The sequence below is a fragment of the Nicotiana tabacum genome, chromosome 20 (genome assembly GCF_000715075.1).
Source record: "Nicotiana tabacum cultivar K326 chromosome 20, ASM71507v2, whole genome shotgun sequence".
Classification (NCBI taxonomy): Eukaryota; Viridiplantae; Streptophyta; class Magnoliopsida; order Solanales; family Solanaceae; genus Nicotiana; species Nicotiana tabacum.
The window spans coordinates 32,744,379-32,765,614 of NC_134099.1; positions in this window are offsets into that span (position 1 = coordinate 32,744,379).

Here is a 21,236-nt window from a genome sequence, read left to right on the forward strand (position 1 = left end):
GGTGTTATATGAGTGAGATGGTTCTCGAGATGCAGGTCGTCTATTGCACCTTATTCGTGCTTGGTATTTTGTACTGCATGACACTATCTATCTCCCTAGGACTTATGTTTATGTACTGGCATGTTTGTGGTCAATATTCGGGCATTTCATGGGTATAAGCATCATGATTGATGGGTATTTCCTTATTTATTTTTATGTGAGAACTGGGTGGCACGCTACCATATGTATGATGTTTGAATCGGGTTGCACGCCACAACGATGTCATGTTTGGATCAGGTTGCACACCGCAAAGGTATTATGTGTGTATCGGGTTGTACTGCGCAATAGTGAGATGTTGAGTATTGTTCCTTATGCTCATTTTGTGTGTCTTGTTCCTCATCTCTGAGATAGGTTCATAGCATTTGTTTGGCCGCGCTATTCATTACGCGTGCTGGGTAGTTCTTGCTAGAGTTCGTTCTTCCTTAAGGGTCATATTCGAATTGTAGCTTGTAGGCATGTCGTCATATGAGGTTTTAGATGGTGCTTGAGGTGTCTTATTGCCCGAGCAGCTTGTACTATGCGAGACGAGGTTATTGGACCTGAAAACAGTGAGATCAAATTTATGTAAGGTATATTAAAGAGAAAATGTCAATATTAAGTTCATAATGAGGTAATAGTTCTTGTCAAGCAGAGAGGCTCCATGATTTATTGATTTGGCAAGTGGTTATGAGCTTATACATGTCGTTTTCGTCGTTGTAGTACTGCTAGGGTTGGATCAGGGCTCATGCGCATTATGAGGTTTACTATGGGCATTATGTTAGTGAATTTGCAGCTTCTACGGTTGGAGGATGTTATTATGGTCATACGAATTATGAGGTGCATTGTGTGGTTTTAGCATGGGTGCATGATTATATCTGGTACATTGAGTCGAGGTTGATACGGTGTTCGTATGTTAAAATCAGGTCTCGTGGAGAATTCCGAATGTTGGAATTTAATTCTAAGGCTTGTGGGCTAAGGTAAAAGGAAGGATCTTCAGTCTGCGTCGAGCTAATGTGCTCACATGGGTTTTGGTGGCACGGTTAGGTTCACGAGGTGTTAAACAGTAGATTTGGGCAATTCAGGAGCAGTTCTTGGTACGTTCGAGGACAAATGTATGTTTAAGTGGGGGAGAATGTAACGACCCGACCAATCATTTTGAGCTCTAACGCATTGTTCGGAGGTTTGAGGCCTTGAGTAGCTTCACTTCATATTTTATGACTTATACGTGTGGTCAGAATTGACTTTCGGGAAGTTCGAAATTGATTCGGAAGGAAAATTCTCATTTTGGAAGCTTTAAGTTGGAAGAGTTGACCAAGCTTTGACTTTTGAGTAAACGACCTTGGAATCAGGATTTGAAGGTTCCAATAGGTTCGTATGATAATTTTGGACTTGGCGTATGTTCGAGTTGAGTAACGGGTAGTCCGGGAGCATTTCAGCTCTTATTATGGAAAGTTGGCATTTTGAAGGTTTTAGAAATTCCTAAGTTTGATATGAAGTGGACTTTTGCATTATCGATGTCTGTTTGGAATTACAACCCTTGGAATAGGTTCTTATCATGATTTATGACTTGTACGTAAAGTTTGAAGTCATTCCGGAATGTTTAAGTATGAATCAGACGCGTTCGTCGAAGTTGGAATGTTTGAAGCTTAAAAAAAGAATTTTTTGATCGTTGATTCGTAGTTTGGATACTGTATGGTGTGATTTGAGGCTTCGATCAGGTTCGTGTCATGTCTTGGGACTGGTTGGTGTGAGTAGACAGGGTCGCGGGGGCATAGAGTGTGTTTCGGGAGGGTTTCAGATAATTTTTTCATTAATTTGCAACTACTGGTGTTGTTGTCTGGTGTTGTTCTTCGCGAACGTAGAAGGAGTCACATGTTCGCAAACAAGGAATTGGGGCTGGTGGAATTTGTGCTTCGCGTTCGCATCTGTGGTTCCACGTTTGTGAAGGTTTGAAGAGCAAAGCAATGCGCTCGCGAAGGGAAAACTAGGCCTGAGATTTTTTAGCCTTTGCATACATGGAAGGTGCAATGCGTTCGCGAAGGTTCGCCCGGTAAAGCATCACTTTTGCGTCGCGTTCGTGTAGAAAAGTTTTGGAGCTGGTTGTGCTTCGTGAACGTGAAGGGATTGCCGCGTTCGCGAAGAAGGTCATCTGGGCAGTGTATAAGTTGCAAAAAAAATGGGATTTGCTCATTTCATCTCATTTTTCTCTCTTAGAGCCGACTTTGGGGTGATTTTGGAGAGCTATTTCATTCACCTCTTGGGGGTAAGTATTTCTAAACCACATTTGATTATAATTTATGAACACATATGGAATTTTAACGTGAAAATTGGTGGAAATTTTGGGATTTTGAAGAAAAACCTAGAATTGGTATTTTTGGATTTTGACCACGAAATTGAACATAAAATTAGAAATAAATTATATATTTGAGTTCGTGGTGTTATGTGTAATGCTTATCTTCAAACGTTTTTGGAATCCGGGCACGTGGACCCGAAAGTTGACTTTGTTGACTTTTCGATCAGATTTGGGAATTGTTATAAATGAATTGATTATGAGTGTTGGAGTATATTTTGATTGATTTGCACGTTATTTGACTAGTATCGGGTCGATGGGCATTTGTTGAGGTGTTAGAGAGGCATTGGAGACGGTTATTAGAACTTCTAAGCGAGGTAAGTCTCCTGTCTAACTTTGTGAGGGAGAAACCACCCTGTAAGTATTAAAATTTATTATATGCTATTAGTTGTGGGTGCTACGTACGCACGAGGTGACGAGAGTCCGTACGTAGCTAAAATCATATTTATGTCCGGTAGACTTAGGATTTTACCATGTAATATTTGAATTATTTTAACTCATTATGTTAGCTTAACTAAGTGAATTTATAATTGAAATTTGATTTGGGAATATATTAGGCTGAGCCTTATTACCTTGAGTTGTTTGGCGAGATATTTGATAAACAGTAATAATCATATTTCTTTTATGCTCCTACGCCTGTGTTGTAAGCACGTGACTCGTAATTCGATAAGTTTCTTCCTCTCATATGGATTGGGCCGATCGCCTCGGCGGTATATTGAGATGCATCTCTGGTTCGCGCCAGTCGATCCTCCACAGTGTAACACACCACTCTAGATCGGTCCGTACGACCTCAGCATAATCGTGCGTGATCCCGCTAGCAATTCAGATATTCATAAGATTCCCCTTTTATTGAGGCCTAGCATTTATATGGTATTCCTTATTCATTTGAGATTGCATTTGATAGTTCTGATCTGTTGAGATAGCAAAAGAGATTTGAGAGATTTATATCGTCAAAAGAATGTTGGAGGATTATGTTAGTTACCGTTTTACCCTACTATTACTGTTGTGCCTCATATCTGTTTATGATTTATCATACTCATTTATTGGACCACTAGTAATTGTCGATGCCGATCCCTCGTCACTAGTTCTCTAGGTTTAGGCTTGGTACTTACTGAGTACGCGTTGACTTACGTACTCATGCTACACTTCTGCCCTAAATGTGTAGGATCTGACATGTTTATTTTGTGATCATCTTGGCACGTAGGCGTAATAGCCTAGAAGACTTTGTGGTGAGCTGCATTTAAGACTATATATCACAGCCTATAGATTCTCCATCATATTATTTAATTTATTATGTCTAACTTACATTCAAGATAGGATGTTGAATTATTATTGTGCTCCTTAGTGAATGCTCTTGCACTTGTGATACCGGGTTTTGGGATATCTAGTTAATGTATACGGATCTGCATATTGTCATCACTTTTTATTTTTATGCCTTACTAATTATGTATGTTTCTATAATTTTAAATGCGTAAATTTCTTTACTTAATAAAATTTATGATTCTTTCATAGTAATAAAATGAATAACTAACGCGATAGTTCACCGTTGGCTTGCCTAACGGCGGCGTTGTGCACCATCACAACCTATAGTGGGTTTCGAGTCGTGACAGAAGCTTTATTATTTGAAATTGATTCATATAGCATTGTTTGACTTTATTGAGTTCTTTTTGGCTAGAATCGAGCCGGTTGGAGGTGATTTCTAAGGAAAAGTCAATTTTAGAGAGTGAGTTAGACTTGTTGAGATAAGTATCTTGCTTAATCTTGTTTAAGGGAATAATCCTTAGGATTCGACCTTAAGTGTTTTATTTCTATATATGTAAAGAAACATATATGCGAGGTTATGAGTGTATATGTTGGTGCTATATATGAAAAAATGACCGGATTAGACTATAGTCTTCTATTATGCCTTAATTTTTATTGTGTGCTCTCTATGATACATGTGTAATCCTTTGTATGACTACGTGATTATTTTTTCATACTAGAAATCATGTTTTAGGATTATTTTCTCCTAATTTGCCAATATGGTCATTTGACGAATCATTTCTATGTTGATTTAGCCGTAGTAATACTTTATATCTTGAGCACACATCCGCACTTTGTTATTATTATGTCCTTATGCACCTTATTGATGACTTGTGAGCATATGTCTCTTTGATGATAAATTGTTAAATCATTATTATTATGGCACATATGGATATGATAACAGATTGATTTGGTGATGCCATGAGGTCTCTTCCATTCAGATATGTCATGCCCCGACCTCAGGGAGAGCGACTGGCGCTCAATCGAGATAACCCGACTAAACAAGCCTGTACAATACATTCTATCCAAACTCACCCATGAATAAAGAGAAGATCTATTTTATTAATTAGACTATGAGGAGGTCATGTGATCAACACCAGTTCATTACCATTAATTACGTTATTTATAAATCTCAAAATACACATAGTTTTATAGTTTGAAGTGGAGCAAGTGATTCAAATACAACATTACTAGTCTGGCTTTTCATACAACTCACACCATGTCTACGGAGCCTCTAATAAATACAAGAGAGTAATATATTAGTGCTGACAACAAGACCCCGGCTATACCTCAAACATAATACACAACGTACAAAAGATAAGCGACCCCAAAATGAAGTGCGGCTCACCAAGCCAGCTGGAAAGAGGGTGTACTTTGTGATTTCGTTTTGCTATTGCACTTATACTATTCTAGTGACCTTTGGTCGGCTAAAAGCGAAGACCAATTTTTGGTGTTGCTCGTTTACCCTCGGCAGATGCACTGCTTAGTTTTGATTGAAATTCTTGTGAACTCTGACTTGCCGGGGTTTGAAGGTTCCGGGAATTCATATTTGGAACTTTTTTTAGTTCTTTTGCTCGTTCTTGCTATCTTCTTAATTGGTTAGTACTCTTAGTTCTACTCTCTCTTTTCCTGCACGCTTAATTTTAAAACTTGTTGGGAATGGTCTTTTAATTTATGCATTTTGCCCGAGTTTCTTAGTCAAAAGAATTCCTGCTGTGATTCACCTTGTTGAAGATTTACATGTTTTATTTTTACTTTATAAAATCATAACCAGGCTCGATAAATATTTGTATGATCAGATTTCGGCTAACTGATTGGTTGTTAACCTAGTTTAAGGAGGTTAATTGGAATTAAGTGTTCACTCCACTATGCCCTCGATTGCACTTTCTTACTACTTTACCATGTTAATTGCTGTTAATTGATGTAAAACTTATATAACTAATGGATTATCGAGAACTAGTGAGCATGTGTTCCATACTTGTTTTTATTGTTTGATTCTTTCAACGTGACAAGGTCTTTCATGTACCTTTTTATTATACTGAGATCTACCTTGAATTTGCATAGGACCATGCTCATCTTACTCTAACCTTTATTTAATCATATAATCCCGGGGCATCCCTAATTTTACCAAATGCGATTGCATCTACTTTTTCCTTTACTTGCCTATATCCCTTCCTAAGTTCATGTAATAAGATTGGATGTCCATGAATTATTATGGAATTTCATCCTTCCTGTTAATCTGGATGATGTTTGGTATTAATGAACTTGTCCATATGTAACGATCTGATCGGTTGTTTTGAGAATTAGTGTCATGTTTGGCGGCTTAAAGTCTCGAGCAGCTTCGTATTATGTGTTATGACTTGCGTGTGTGGTCGAGTTCAGTTTTTGGATGATTCGGGATCAATTTGAAAGAAGGATTCTTGTTTTAGAAGCTTAAGTGATAATAGTTGATCGGAGTTTGACTTTTGTGTAGACGACTCCGAAATGACATTTTGACGATTCCTATATCTTTGTATGGTGATTTTGGACTGAGGCATGTGTCCGGATTTTGATTTGGAGGTCTGTAGATTAAGTTGATGCAATTTGGGGAAAATTAGAAGAGTTGAAGTTTTGGAAGGTCGAGAGCTTTGATCGGGAGTTGACCTTATTGATATCGGGTTCAGATTTTGATTTTAGGAATTGGTATACCTCTATTGTATCATTTGGGACTTGCATATAAAATTTGACGTCATTCCGGGTTGATTTGATATGTTTTGGCACGAGTCTTAGAAGTTGGAAGATTTGAAAATTCATAAGTTCGATTCGAGGTACGATTCGTAGTTTCGACGTTGTTTGATGTGATTTAAGGACTCGAGTAGGTCCGCATTATATTATGGAACTTGTTGGTATGCTTGGAAGGGGTCCTGGGGGGGGGTGTGTTTCAGACGAGCCTCAAATCATTTTCATGCTTTGGGCAGGTCTGGTTCTGGTGCTTCACACCTGCGACATTTTGGAGCGCAGGTGCGGCTCCACTTCTGCGTGAGTCTGGTCGCTTCGGCAATGATTGAGGCCTGGGCGGAGGTCCGATTCTGTGAGTGGGGGTGCGTAGGTTGCACCCGCATGTAAATGGTCACAGGTGCGAGAGTGTCCGTTTCTGCGGTTGTGTTAGCGCTTCTGCGACATCACAAATGCGACTTCTTCTTGTGCATGTGTGTCCACTGGTCTGGCAAGTTGGAACCGCAGATGGGAGCCTTTTCTCAAAAATTTGAGGTCTGTCTGCAAATGCGAAAAGCCTTGACAGAAGGTTATAATTCTAGGGTTTGCAATTCTTGGCATATTTTGAGTTGTAGATCTTGGATTTGAGCAATTTGTGAGGGGTACTTCACGTGTTCTTTCATGAATATATTTCATGATTTCATCTTTATTTTTATCGTTAAATTAGTGAATTGAATGAAAGAAAATGGGAATTTTGTAAAATCTTTCAAAAATATAAAATGAGGATTTGAAGGGTCGGAAATTGATAATTTTTGTATGGTTGGACTCGTATTGAAATGGATGTTTGGATTTTTTAATTTTGGTCAGGTTCCGAGGTATGGGCCTAGGTTGACTTTATATTTCTCTTTCAAGATCGAAGTTTTATTATCCGAAATTGTTTCCTATGAGTTTTATTTATGATATGAAGTTATTTTGGCTATATTTGAGTCGTTCAGAGGTTGTTTCACATAAGAAGGTCATTTTAGAATATCGGTCTAGCTTCTTTGAGGTAAGTATCTTTCCTAACCTTGTGTGGGGGAGTTATCCCTTAGGATTTGAGCCATTTGTGCTAATTGTGTCATGTGAAGGCCGTGTACGCGAGGTGACGAGTTCGCACTCGGGATATTTGTAGGAACTTGACCATTATAGGCTCTTAGGTTATTTTTCTCAATTAAAGATGAAGTTGTATTATCATGTTAAATCCTCCATTTACTAAATTTACCCTTATATATCTTAATTGGAGTTGATTGATTCATGTTTTACCCTTGTTTCCAATAAACTCTTATGTGCCTTAACTAAAGTTGTTGCCTCTTTTATTTCCAAGCTATCTTTTTCATAGTTGATTGACCTTAATTGAAGTTATTATTATCTCTTCCATACTTGCTTAGCCTTAATTGAGGTTTTTTATCCCTTTCATCGTTGACGTATTCTTATTTAGGATCATTGATTCATGTTATCTCTCTCATCGTCGAATTGTATATTTTTGGAATCATTGTTACACATTATCTCTCCCTTGTCAAGATATTCTTGTTGAGACCAGTATTCCCTATTATGTCTTTCTTTGTGAGCTTGTTCTTCCGTTTCTTTGTGTTCTGAAGTTCTTGTATTGATTTACTTTTATTACTCTTGTGTTATTGTAGTAGTAGTTGTTGTTGAGCTGTGAGCTATGCGTAATTGTTGTATTGAAATTGTTTGAGGAAAGGTTGTAGCATATGGGCACATATGGTGAAAGACCTTATATTGTGTTGTTATGTTTTGGCACATGTGATAATATTGAGAGGACTGTCAGGGTGTTCGCACGTGAGTTGTTTGTGCTATTGTTATTATTGATATTTGCACATGTGGCGTAACAAGGAGGGCTATATATGTGGGCTTGCGCATGTGGAGAGACAAAGTGGGAATATTACTATGCGCGTGAGGCGAGACAAGGCGGGCATTAACTTCATCATTGCGCACGTGGCGAGACAAGGTGGCTTATATCAGAATTATTTGTGATGACTTGTGATAGCTTGGGGGCATTGTTATTGTTGATATTTGTGTAGCAGTGTGCCTATCTTGTGCGAGTTATACCTTGTACATTTTGTGATGATCGTTCTTATGTGTCATTCATTGTCTCTAACCTTACTTGTGGACTTGAATTGTGATAGAATACTTGCACAATCATACACGTAATTAATCACCCATATTGGTTTAAGAAGATGAATCCTAATGTTATTGACCATTTACATGTACTCATGTTTACTTGCCTTCTGTGTGAGAGTTTTTCCAATGGCACGTGAGTTGTCAGTGTGGTCATGAGTCATTATTATTGTTGGCATGTGAGTTGTACGTCTGGATATTTAATAATATCACTCCCTTGGCACGTGAGTCGTCCGTGTAGTTATGAATTGTAATGTGGGCACAAGATTCCAAGTTATTAGGGTTCGCAAATCGGGACGCCTAAAGTGTGACTAAAAAGTGAAGTACCTCGCTGAAATGTTTGAACAAATCTTGTGTGGAATCGGTTGCTCTTATTGAATTGTTACTTGTTTCCTCTACTTGATTTCACCGGACTTAAACTGTGTTCAGCTTACTCTATGGTATTATTACTTGTTTTGTCCCCTGTTGCTAATCATTGTTTCTAGTGCTTTATTGCGAGTATTGTTTTTTTATCTTTACCATGCTTAGCTTTATATTGATATTGTTTTCTTGTTAGTTTCACATTTACACTTGTACAGGTTATTTAATCTAGTAGGTGTCTTGACTGCCCCTCATTACTACTTCACTGAGGTTAGTCTTGATACTTACTGGGTACCGCTGTGGTGTACTTATGCTACGCTTTCTGTACATTTTTGTGCAGATCCAGATACCATGGAGTTGGTTTATCATTAGCTAGTTGTTTGAACTTTTCTATGGAGACTCAAGGTATATCTGATGCCGCGTTCGCATGCCTTGGAGTCACCTTCTAATATTGTAGTTGTATATTTATTTCTATTCCGAAATAGTTGCACATAGAAGACTTTCTAGTAAACTCAGTAGTGCTTATGACTTGAACTACCGATTTTGGGATTGCTGGCTTGTATAGAAAATTTTTGTTTCATGTTTAATAGTTTTTGGTTGAGTTTGCCATTAATTTAGTAAGTGTTAGGCTTACCTAGTCCCTAAGATAAGTGCCATCACGACATCTACGAAGGGAAATTAGGGTCGTGACAAGTTGGTATCAGTGCTCTAGGTTCATAAGCGATACGAGTCAAAAGCGAGTTTAGTAGAGTCTTGCGAATCGGTACGAAGATAACTGTACTTATCTTCGAGGGGCTACGGAATTATTAGGATAGTTTCACTTCTTTCATTCCTATCGTGTGAGTTTATAGATATTGGAGTTTGAGCCTTTTTCATTCTATTTCCTAGTAGATGGTGAGGATACGAGCTACAGTTACTCATGATGCTGCCTCCAGAGCCTGTGTTGCTAGGGGCATGGGCAGAGGTAGAGGCCAAAGAAGATCACGTGCCGCAGCTAGAGCAGTAGTTGAAGAACCGCCGGTAGCTCCCGTTAGGGAATTGGTACCAGAGGCGCCTGTGGTTACCCCTGGACTTCAAGAGACTTTAGCACAGTTCCTGAGCATGTTTGACACATTAGCTTAGGAGAGATTCATTTCGGTTGTTCCAGCTATTTCACAGGCTAGGGGAGGAACTCAGACTCCTGCCTCCCATACTCCAGAGCAGCGAGTCCACGTTGGTCAGGTTTTAGGGGTCATGCTAGCACAACCTATTGTTCCAGTTCACCCCGTGGTTAGGGAAGCAACATCTGAGAGGAACAACTTAGACTTTCGAGGTTCAAGAAGTATCACCCTCCTACTTTCAATGGTTTGGCTTCAGAGGATGCATATGGTTTTCTAGAGGAGTGCCACCGTATTCTCTGCACTATGGGTATTGTAGAGACAAGTAGGATTGCTTTTACAACATTTCACCTTAAGGGAGTGGCATATCAGTGGTGGCGAGCATAAGAGTTGGGTAGCTTTGCCGATGCAGCTTCATTTTCATGGGCTCAGTTTTTAGAGATTGTATGCGGCGAAATCAGAGGACTTAATTTCTCGCTATCAAGCCACTTTAGAAGAATACCTCGAGACCCTGAGGATGTGGAGTTGCGACCGAGTCCCCTCCCTCGGGGCTCGTCGACGCCCGACTCAAAGAAGATGAAGATCACGGCTAGAGCAAAGGGGGAAACTACCAAGGCACGCGGCTCAGTCTGACAGAGCTGGCCTATCCAGAGCCTATGTCGAAGCGTCACATCTAGCCGTCCCATCTCCACGCTTTGCAATTAATTTATGATGTACTATAATCGGATTCCCCCTCTTATATAAGGGGAACCCACACTACTTTGTAAAAGGGCGGATGTTGCTCCAACTATTCCACAAGATCAATAATATCCCTCTCTCTCTCTCTCTTTCTTCTCTCTAACTTGCTCATTTTTACTAGCTCGAGGCCACTCTTAGCATTTATTACCTTCATATTTGTTCTTCATTTATTGTTTGATATTGGCCATAAAAAGCTTTGTTTAATCTTATCTTAACTTTTATCCCATTACCGATTATCCCCGATACCTCGAGCTCGAGCCGGATATCGACCCCGAGGCTCCTTCATCAACCAGTCCGAAGCTAGGGCAATAAGTCTCCTGGTTTGATTACTGCCCCATTTTGGCTTGTATCTCTTCATCAAACTTCATACTCTTAGCATCAACTACTCTAAACAGCTAGCTTAAAAATAGATCACGTATTTTTAAAATCCCATTTTACAAATTTAATTATTGTTACCATTTTCATGGTAAACAGTTTGGTGCCCACCGTGGGGCTAAAAGAAATAGTGATTATTTTCTTGCTGGTTTCATTGCACAAACGCAAGTTATCTTTCACACTTTTTCTTATCCAAGATCTATTGATTTCAGGTCGAAATGCCTGGCTTGGTAAATAGGATCGAGAACGACTACCTCGAAAATCACGGCAAAAATGATGTGGCTATTCCAGTTGTTGGCGCACCACCGCAGAACCCCAATAATGCATCTGGACCGATTCCAGCAGACACGGGTTTGCAAGACGCGCAACAGGTCGATGAAACCTCACACACCGACGGAAACAAACAACATGGCGACCAACAGAAAGCCCAAAAGACCCCAGCCCGGGAAGACTAGGAAGTTAGTCGTCATGTTATTTTTGAAATGTTGCAGGCACAACAGTTGGCCATCGCTTAGTTACAAAGCCATCCAAAGACTTCCAGCATAGCAGCGCTGGAAACAGCTCCCCTTGCCGAAAAAGTGCCCAAGAGATCAAGCAATAGTTGATCGGTAGTCGACCCTGCCATAGCAAAGATGCTTAGGGATCTCGCCAAAAGGATCGAATTAGGTGAGAAATTGGTAGCAGGCAATGATAAGAAGGCCGATACCTACAACTCTAGGGTCGACCAAATCCCGAGCTCACCTCCGGCCCTGAAAGGTGCAGATTCTAGGAAGTTCGCACAATGATCGTTCCCCGAGGAAGCAGCCCCAGAACCCATTTTAAAGAAGTTCAGAATGCCAGAACCGCAAAGTACAACGGGGCCTCAGATCCCAACGAACACATCACTGCCTATGCATGCACGGAAAAAGGCAATGACCCAAAAGATGATGAGAACAAGTTCATCTTATTGAAGAGGTTCAGGGAAACACCCCCGAAAAGGACCATGATGAGGCGTCATAACCTAGCGCCCAATCCCATAAAATTACTTACCATACCGACAGATTCCTCCATAAAGGCATACGCAAGTGCCATCGAAACAACGACGAGAAAACCCGATACACCCAGGGCTGAACAAAGGGAGAATGAAATGGTACATGAATTCTCACCTCACTCCCTGATGGAACGAACGAGATTACCCCCGGTCTCGGATGACTGGGCAATACAGGCCTTCACTGAAAGCCTAAACAAACCAAGCCCAACGATTTTAGGGCGGTCCAAAAAACTTGACGGGTACCCAGCCAAGATCTGGTCGGATGCCCCGTACCCGGCACCAGTTGCAAATCAGGGTTGTGGATGACCATCCGGGAGCCTCCACGGGCTCAGTATGCCCAAGCAGGCTCCTGGGAGAGAAACCTATGCCAAATAGAGAAAGGTATAGCCCGTACGCTGCAGATAGGAGGAACGCTCTGAGATGCAATCTACCTCACAACAAACAGAGAATGGATCGAGGATGATATCCTCAAGGAGTCATTGATAGAGCTAGATTCGGTGGGGACACAAAGCCAGCGGGGGTGCCTCGCCCATCAGAGTACAATTTCAACATCGCTATACCAAACAACGTGCTCACCGTCAGCGAGACCAGGGACGTCAAATGTCTCAAACCAATTTAGTAGAATCCCTCTCAGAGGAATCACAGCGTGGTGTGTGAACTGTATAACGCGCGCGACCGTAGAGTCAAAAATGGCCACCAGCTCAGGAGGAAAGCAGTTGTGCTACTCAAGAAAATCACCGCCGAGAAATGTTGAGCGATCAGGCTCGAGTTCAGTTCCGAGTGAGGAAGGCGGCCAGGAAGAGCGAAACAAATGAGCCGCGACATATTGCCACGATAGTGGAGGAGCGGAGCACCCTCCGAGGACCCATAAAAGGGAGAGTAAAAATGCTCGTCACCAAGGAAAAGTGGATCCAGGGATAAGTTCCCGAGGATGCCCTCACATTCAGCAAAAACGACACTAAGACCTTGTCTCGACCTCACACTAACGCATTGGTAAACTTCTTCCTCATTTGATCAATTTTAAATAAAACATGTGCTCATGAGTTCAGGTAGCTCGATCAATGGTATCGGGCCGAGGATGGTAGGGCGGTTCAGACCACTACGTCAAAACAACGACCACCCCTCGAATCCTTGGTAAATTCCAACCGGCGATCGCTACGACAAGGAGAAAGACCATTCTCTCAGTACGGCATGTCTGGCCCAAACTAGTACGTTGAGTTCCATATTATTAAAGGAGGCGCAAGGCGCAGACGCCTTATTCAGACGGTCGCGGACACGCCGTATGAAAATGGTACTTTCCCCATTTTGCCAAAGAATGAAACCTCCAATGAAGGACGGGATTGAAACCATCTGCAGGGAACGACACGCAGTAAGGGGAAAGTCCGCATCACATAACGTATTGCCGGCACCAGTATCTCCGCTCTCGAAAGATCCAAAGGGTAAGAGAACCACATCTTCGACCAAGCCCATCTAAACACGGCGGAGGGCTATACTAGAGTCCTCACCCCGAAACAGCAGGAGCATAACAAACCTCAGAACATCTCCTGCACATCCCACGGTAAAGAAAAAATACCTCCTTCCATCGTTATTTTTCACTAACCTGTATGTCACGCCTCCTTTTTACCCGCGCCACCGCAAAGGGGCGCGGAGAGAGTCTTTTCCAATTAAAGGACAATCGAAACGGGATTTATTATTAAAGGATCAGAGTCGCCACTTGGGAGATTTATGGTATCCCAAGTCACCGGTTGAATCCCGAATTGAGGAAGTCGTGGGGAAGCTGTGGTGTGAATTTGGTGGCATTTGAACGGATTAGGGTTCCGGTCTGATTTTCGATCTACTATTCGAAGCACACGGCTAGGATTCGAGGGATAAGAGTTAGGGATTCGGAATGGGGAGGTCGAGGGGAATCAGTGGTGAAAAGATGGGGTCGTTTGGACTACCGGAACCGCTGTGAGGCGATTTCCGGTGGGCGGTGGGCGGTGGCAAGAGGCGGGGGATCTGTTTGGTCTCTGAAGCTCAGAGACCAAGAGGTATGGGGGGTTTGGTTTAGGGGGCGGGGTAGGATTTAGGAATATATACGACATGAGGGATTTAATCCCGACCGTTAGATCAATTAAGATCAACGGCTATGATCAAGGAACTAATCAAATACGGTGTCGTTTGTTTTAGTGTTGGGGTCGGGGTCGATCTGGGGGCGAGTGGGTCGGGTTGTGGGAATTGTTCTGAGGCGTTGGATCAAAACCAATCAATGGCCCTGATCAGGGCTTCCCCAGAATGATGCCATTTGAAGTGTCTTTGAAATGGACTAGACCGGGGTCGCTTGGGCCTGTTGGAACGGGCAAAACGGGGTGGGTCTAGGCCCAATCCGACTTTTTTCCTTTTCTTGTTTTATTTGTTTCTTTTTCTTCTCAAACTAATTTTCCAAATTAAAAACCAAAATACTACATTGATTTATAAATCAAATTAACTTAAAAAAATGCTAATTAATTATCACACATAATTGACTAACAAATGGGAAAACAAAATCGCACAATCGGACATCAAATGCTAAAAATGCACAGTACATCATTTTTGTGATTTTCGTTCTCGCAAAGCCAAAATTGTTTTAATTAGTTCCTAATTATAACATTAAACCCTAAATGCACAGGCAACACATATTTTTGTATTTTTCTTAACTAAAGTAAAAATAAACATGCATAGACAAAAAATACAAATAAATCACAAACAACACAAAACCATTTTATTTTGAATTTTTGGGAGTTGTTCTCATAGGGCAAAAATCACGTGCTCACATCTGCCCCTCTTTGTCCGAAAATACAAAGAGTTTTCGTACAAAGATAAAGCGAGCGGATACGAACAATTTTTGCCCGTTGGAATACTTCGTGTGAAGCATTTTTGAAAAGATTTAACCGAACCTTTGCTTCAAAGGTTTCCTACATATCCCTGGCTAGAAGGGAATCAGGTTAATATAGTTCGGGAAGTTTGGGTAGCTGGGACTACCATGGGACTACAATGTTGTTGCTGTTGGTGCATGTTGTTACTACTGCTTTCCGACCTCCTTATTACACCGGGCCAAAAGAAAACAAGAAGCTAGACTAAACTGGGAATTACAACATCTTATTTATTTTCAACTCGCTCTTGTAGTCTTCCTTCTGATTTCTGCGATGGGATTCATGCTGGGGGTATTTTGTTGTAACCCTCCGCATTACTGACCTCTGATTTGATCCTGAAACGTATTCCTCTGTTCCGCAGGCGGGCTCCTGACTTTAACAACTTAAAAAAGTAACACCTCCGTTCTATGGGCGGGCTTCTGATTGCACAACTCTAAAGTTTAACAACCTCCATTCTACAGGCGGACACCTGATTTCATCAACTTAAAATTTAACAACCTCCATTCTACAGGCGGGCACCTGATTTTCTTTGACTTGAAATTATAACAACCTTCGTTCTACAGGCGGGCTCCTGACTCCAACAACGACTTTGAAAGTAAATCAGCCTCCATTCTCCAGGCGGGCTCCTAACTTCATCTACAACTTAAAGATAATTCAGCCTCTATTCTCCAGGCGGACTCCTCACTTCATCAGCAACTTTGAAATAAATCAACCTTCATTCTCCAGGCGGGTTCCTGACTTCATCTACAACTTAAAAATAATTCAGCCTCCATTCTCCAGGCGGGCTCCTGACTCCAACAGCAACTTTGAAAGTAAATCAGCCTCCATTCTCCAGGCGGGCTCCTGACTTCATCCTGAAATTGTAACAACCTTCGTTCTCCAGGCGGGCTCCTGACTTCAACAGCTTCTTAAAAATATAATACCTCTATTTTTAGTCGGGCTCCTGATTTCAACAACTTCTTAAAAATATAACTCATATTTTTCAGGCGGGCTCCTGATTTCAACAATTTCTTAAAAATATAACTCCTCTATTTTTCAGGCGGGCTCCTGATTGCAACAATTTCTTAAAGACATAACACCTCCATTTTTTAGGCGGGCTCCTGACTTCAATTTATGACTTAAAATGTAACATCTCCGTTCTTCAGGCGGGTTCCTGACTTCAATAAACTCTAAAATGTAACACATCCGTTCTTCAGGCGGGCTCCTGACTTCAATAAACTCTAAAATGTAACACCTCCGTTCTTCAGGCGGGCTCCTGACTTCAACAACTTCTTAAAAATATAGTACCTCTATTTTTCAGGCGGGCTCCTGATTTCAACAATTTCTTAAAAATATAACTCCTCTATTTTTCAGGCGGGCTCCTGATTTCAACAATTTCTTAAAGACATAACACTTCCATTTTTCAAGCGGGCTCCTGACTTCAATTTATGACTTAAAATGTAACACCTCCGTTCTTCAGGCGGGTTCCTGACTTCAATAAACTTTAAAATGTAACACCTCCGTTCTTCAGGCGGGCTCCTGACTTAAACTATTTCGTAAAATGTAATACCTCGATTCTCCAGGTGGGTTCCTGATTTCGATAAACAATTTAAAGATAATACCTCCATTCTCCAGGCGGGCTCCTGACTTCAACTACGACTTAAAAGATAATAGCTCCATTCTCCAGATGGGCTCCTGACTTCAACTACTTCTTAAAAATATAGCACCTCCATTCTCCAGGTGGGTTCCTGACTTCGATAAACAATTTAAAGATAATACCTCCGTTCTCCAGGCGGGCTCCTGACTTCAACTACGACTTAAAAGATAATACCTCCATTCTCCAGGCGGGCTCCTGACTTCAACTACTTCTTAAAAATATAGCACCTCCATTCTCCAGGCGAGTTCCTGACTTCGATAACTTCTTAAAATGTAACACCTCCGTTTTTCAGGCGGGCTCCTGACTTTGACCACAACTCAAAAATGTAACACCTCCATTCTTCAGGCGGGCTCCTGACTTCAACAAACCTTAAAATTTTAACATCTCTGTTCTTCAGGCGGTTTCCTGACTTCGACTTGAAATTGTAACAACCTCCGTTCTACAGGCGGGCTCCTGACTTCAACTACAACTCAAAAATGTAATACCTTCATTCTCCAGGCGGGCTCCTGACTTCAACAACAACTTAAAAATATAGCACCTCTATTCTCCAGGCGGGCTCCTGACTTCTTCAACTTAAAACATAACAACATCCGTTCTACAGGTGGGCTCCTGACTCTTTCAACTTGAAATTATCTTCTTTCAGAACTTCTTCTCTCAAAGCTGGTGTTTCATTCCTCTGAAAACTGCTGGGGAAACACCGGTGTTTTATTCAAAAATATGTTATTTTCCTTCTTCAAAGACTACTTCCTTTAAAGCTGGTGCTTTCCTTCCACTGGAACTACTTCCCTCAAACTGGTGTTTTCACTTCTCTGAAACCTGCCGGGGATAACACTACTGGGGAATTATCTTCCTTCTTTAAGACTAGTTACTTTCCTCCTTTTAACAATGGTGGGTATGGCACTAATTCAAAAACCACTACCCTTAAAACTTGGGTTATCTTGCTTCTTCCAAGATTTCCTTCTTTAAAACTTGTATTGCCTTCTCCTGTATACTGCTGGGGACTCCACTTCCTTCAAAACTTGTGTTATCTTCCATCTTCCCCAAGTGGGTATCTGAATTCAAGAAAAATTTCGCAATGAGAGAAAATTTTCTGCCCCAGTTTGATAATTTTCTTTGTGGCCATGTCTTCCCGATGTCAATAACATTTCCTTTCCCCGCTTCAAATCAAAGAAAAATTTGTTAGTTTAAAACGTGGTGAGTGGTCGTGCCACTCCTGTCGGGGATGGTTTTTCCCTTCTCCCTTTCCCTGCTTTGCGTTTTATTACAAAACTTGCTGGGGATGATATTATTTGTTGGGGATGATACTCCTGTTGGGGATGGTTTTTCTTTTATCTTCCTTCCCGCTCTATGTTGTTCGACCATCGTGGAACTTGGTCGATAATCTATCGGAGTTGTTCCTGCATCTCGCAAGTTTGCTAGGGATCCTTTTGGAATCTAGACCCATTCTTTATTTGGTCTTGCCACGAACGTCTTTCTCGTTCCATTGCATAATATTTGGCCCATCCTATCCACAATGTGCTTTTGCACCATCTCGGCAACTGGTAATAAGCTCTGAAAATCCTTTTCAAAAACAAACTACTGGGGAGATAAAGTCTTTAGACTAAAAATGAAAAAGTGATGATTTCAAAAGATAGAAAAAAGAAGAAATCTTTCTGAACAAATGCTGGGGAAAAGGAAAGAAAAGAACTTATCTGAATGATATAACAGATCCCAACGATCATGTCATGCATTCCGGATTAATCAACCCAGTCTATTTGTATAAATCAATCTTTCGGACGACCTCATCTTGCTGGGGATAAACAGGCACTCAACCCTTTGCCAAATGCGGATCCTTTCCGCCAATCTTGTCTTGTCGCCTCATAGTGCCCTTCGAGGGGTTTTCACTAATAAGACTCTCTCAACTCCCGTCGCCTTATGGTGCCTGTGAAGGTTTTCACCGATAAGACTCTCTCATTTTATTTCTCTCAACTTACGTCGCCTTATGGTGCATGTGGAGGTTTTCACCGATAAGACTCTCTCATTTTATTTTATTTTTTCTAGCTGGGGATCGGAGTGTTACCGATATGACTCTCTCTGCTGGGGATTCTTTCGGCTACCAATTCATTTCCAGCTTATGATCTTCTTCTCTGCTAGGGATCAGAGTGTTATTCCCGACTTTCGTTTGCATGACTTGGCACTTCTCGGATACTGATCGGGAGGTCTTTATTGGACATCAATATGGGTTTTTGCGTATGGCTAAAAGAAAAGGGGTATCAAAAAGTTCAAAATAATTTTGGTGGGTAAAACATTACAACTATTGGAATCGAACTTTCTTTCCAAAATTAAAAACACAAACTTCTGCCCCAGTTTTTCTCGTTTGGGGATTTTTTTTGTTTTTTGTTACACTATGACCGAGCCGTGAGGCGTCTATGTATCCTCTTTGAGGAATCAGGTCAAACGTAGTTCCCAATTCCTTTGTTTTTCTTTTGACTTTTCTTTTGTCTTTATTATCATTATTTTTCTCTTCTCTTTTTCTTTCATTTTCATTACTGATTCCAAAAGAGGGGTATGAAAGAATAAATAAGGCTCAAAGGGGGAAGCAAAGGTTAAAATGTTTGGTTACAAGAAAGAATTGCCTCCGTCATTTCATTCTCCGATAAATGCCAAGTACAAACAAACAACAATTACAATCAAAAGAAATCATACCTAATATCTTTTAACTGCGTCCGAATTGATAGTCATGTCAACACATTTCCCTTCGATATCTGTTAAACATAAAGCGCCATTGGACAACACTCTGGTTACAATGGATGGCCCTTGCCAATTCGGGACGAACTTGCCTTTTGCTTCGGCCTGATGTGGCAGGATTCGTTTCAACACCTGCTACCCCACTTCAAATTTTCTGGGGCACACCTTCTTGTTATAGGCTCTTGCCATTCTCCTTTGATACAATTGGCATGGCATACTGCTGCCAATCTTTTTTCATCAATCAAGCTCAACTGCTCCAATCGGGCTTTGACCCATTCATCGTCATCAATCCCAGCCTCAGCGACAATCCGAAGGGACGGGATTTCAACTTCCGCCGGTATTACTGCTTTAGTTCTATATACCAACAAATAAGGAGTTGCCCCTACCGAGGTACGGACAGTAGTGCGATAACCCAACAATGCAAATGGTAATTTTTCATGCCATTGCCTCGAACCTTCTACCATCTTTCGAAGTATCTTCTTTATGTTTTTGTTGGCTGCCTCAACTGCTCCATTCGCCTTGGGACGATATGGGGTGGAATTGCGGTGTGTAATTTTGAACTATTGACATACCTCTTTCATCAAACCGCTATTAAGATTAGCACCATTGTCCGTGATGATCACCTTTGGGATTCCAAATCTACAGATGATATGGGCGTGAACAAAATCTACCACTGCCTTCTTGGTTACCAACTTGAAAGTTTTAGCTTTAACCCACTTAGTGAAATAATCAATGGTCACCAGAATGAACTTATGCCCGTTGGATGCTACTGGCTCAATTGATCCAATGATATTCATGCCCCAGGCGACAAATAGCCATGGTGCTGACATTGTATGCAATTCTGTCGGCGGAGAATGAATCAGATCTCCATGTATCTGACACTGATGGCATTTCCGCACGAAACTGATACAATCACGCTACATAGTGAGCCAATAGTACCCTGCTCGAAGAATCTTCTTTGCCAATACATATCCGCTCATATGTGGCCCACAAACTCCAACATGTACCTCTGTCATAACTGTCGTGGCTTGACTAGCATATATACATCTCAGCAATCCCAAATCTGGCGTTCTTTTGTACAACACTCCTCCACTGAGGAAAAATCCATTTGTCAATCGCCGAATGGCTCTCTTTTGATCTCCGGTGGCTTGCTCCAGGTATATCACCATCCTGAGGTATTCCTTGACATCATAAAACCATGGTTCGCCATCCAGTTCTTCCTCTAACATGTTGCAATAAGCATGCTGATTACGAACCTGAATATGAAACGGGTCAACATGAATTTTGTCTGGGTAGTGCAACATCGATGCTAAAGTGGCCAAAGCATCGGCAACCTCATTATGAACTCTTGGGATGTGTCTGAACTCCACTGATCAAAATTGTTTACTCAGATCAAGCAAGCATTGTCGATATGGTATGAGCTTCAAATCCCTTGTTTCCCATTCACCCTGAATTTGATGCACCAGGAGGTCCGAGTCTCCCAAGACCAAGACGTCCTGGACATCCATGTATGCAACTAGCCATAGACCCAAAATGCATGCCTCGTACTCAACCATATTGTTGGTACAATAGAAATGCAGCTGAGCCGTAACAGGATAATGATGTCCCGTTTCAGAAATAAATACCGATCCTATTCCAACTCCTTTCGCATTTGCGGCTCCATCAAAGAAGAGCTTCCAACCTGGTTCCTCAGGTAATTCTAACTCATCTATATGCATCACTTCTTCATTAGGAATATACGTCCTCAATGGCTCGTATTCTTCATCAACAAGATTCTCAGCCAAGTGATCAGCCAATGCTTGGGCCTTCATGGCCGTCCTCGTCACATAGACGATGTCGA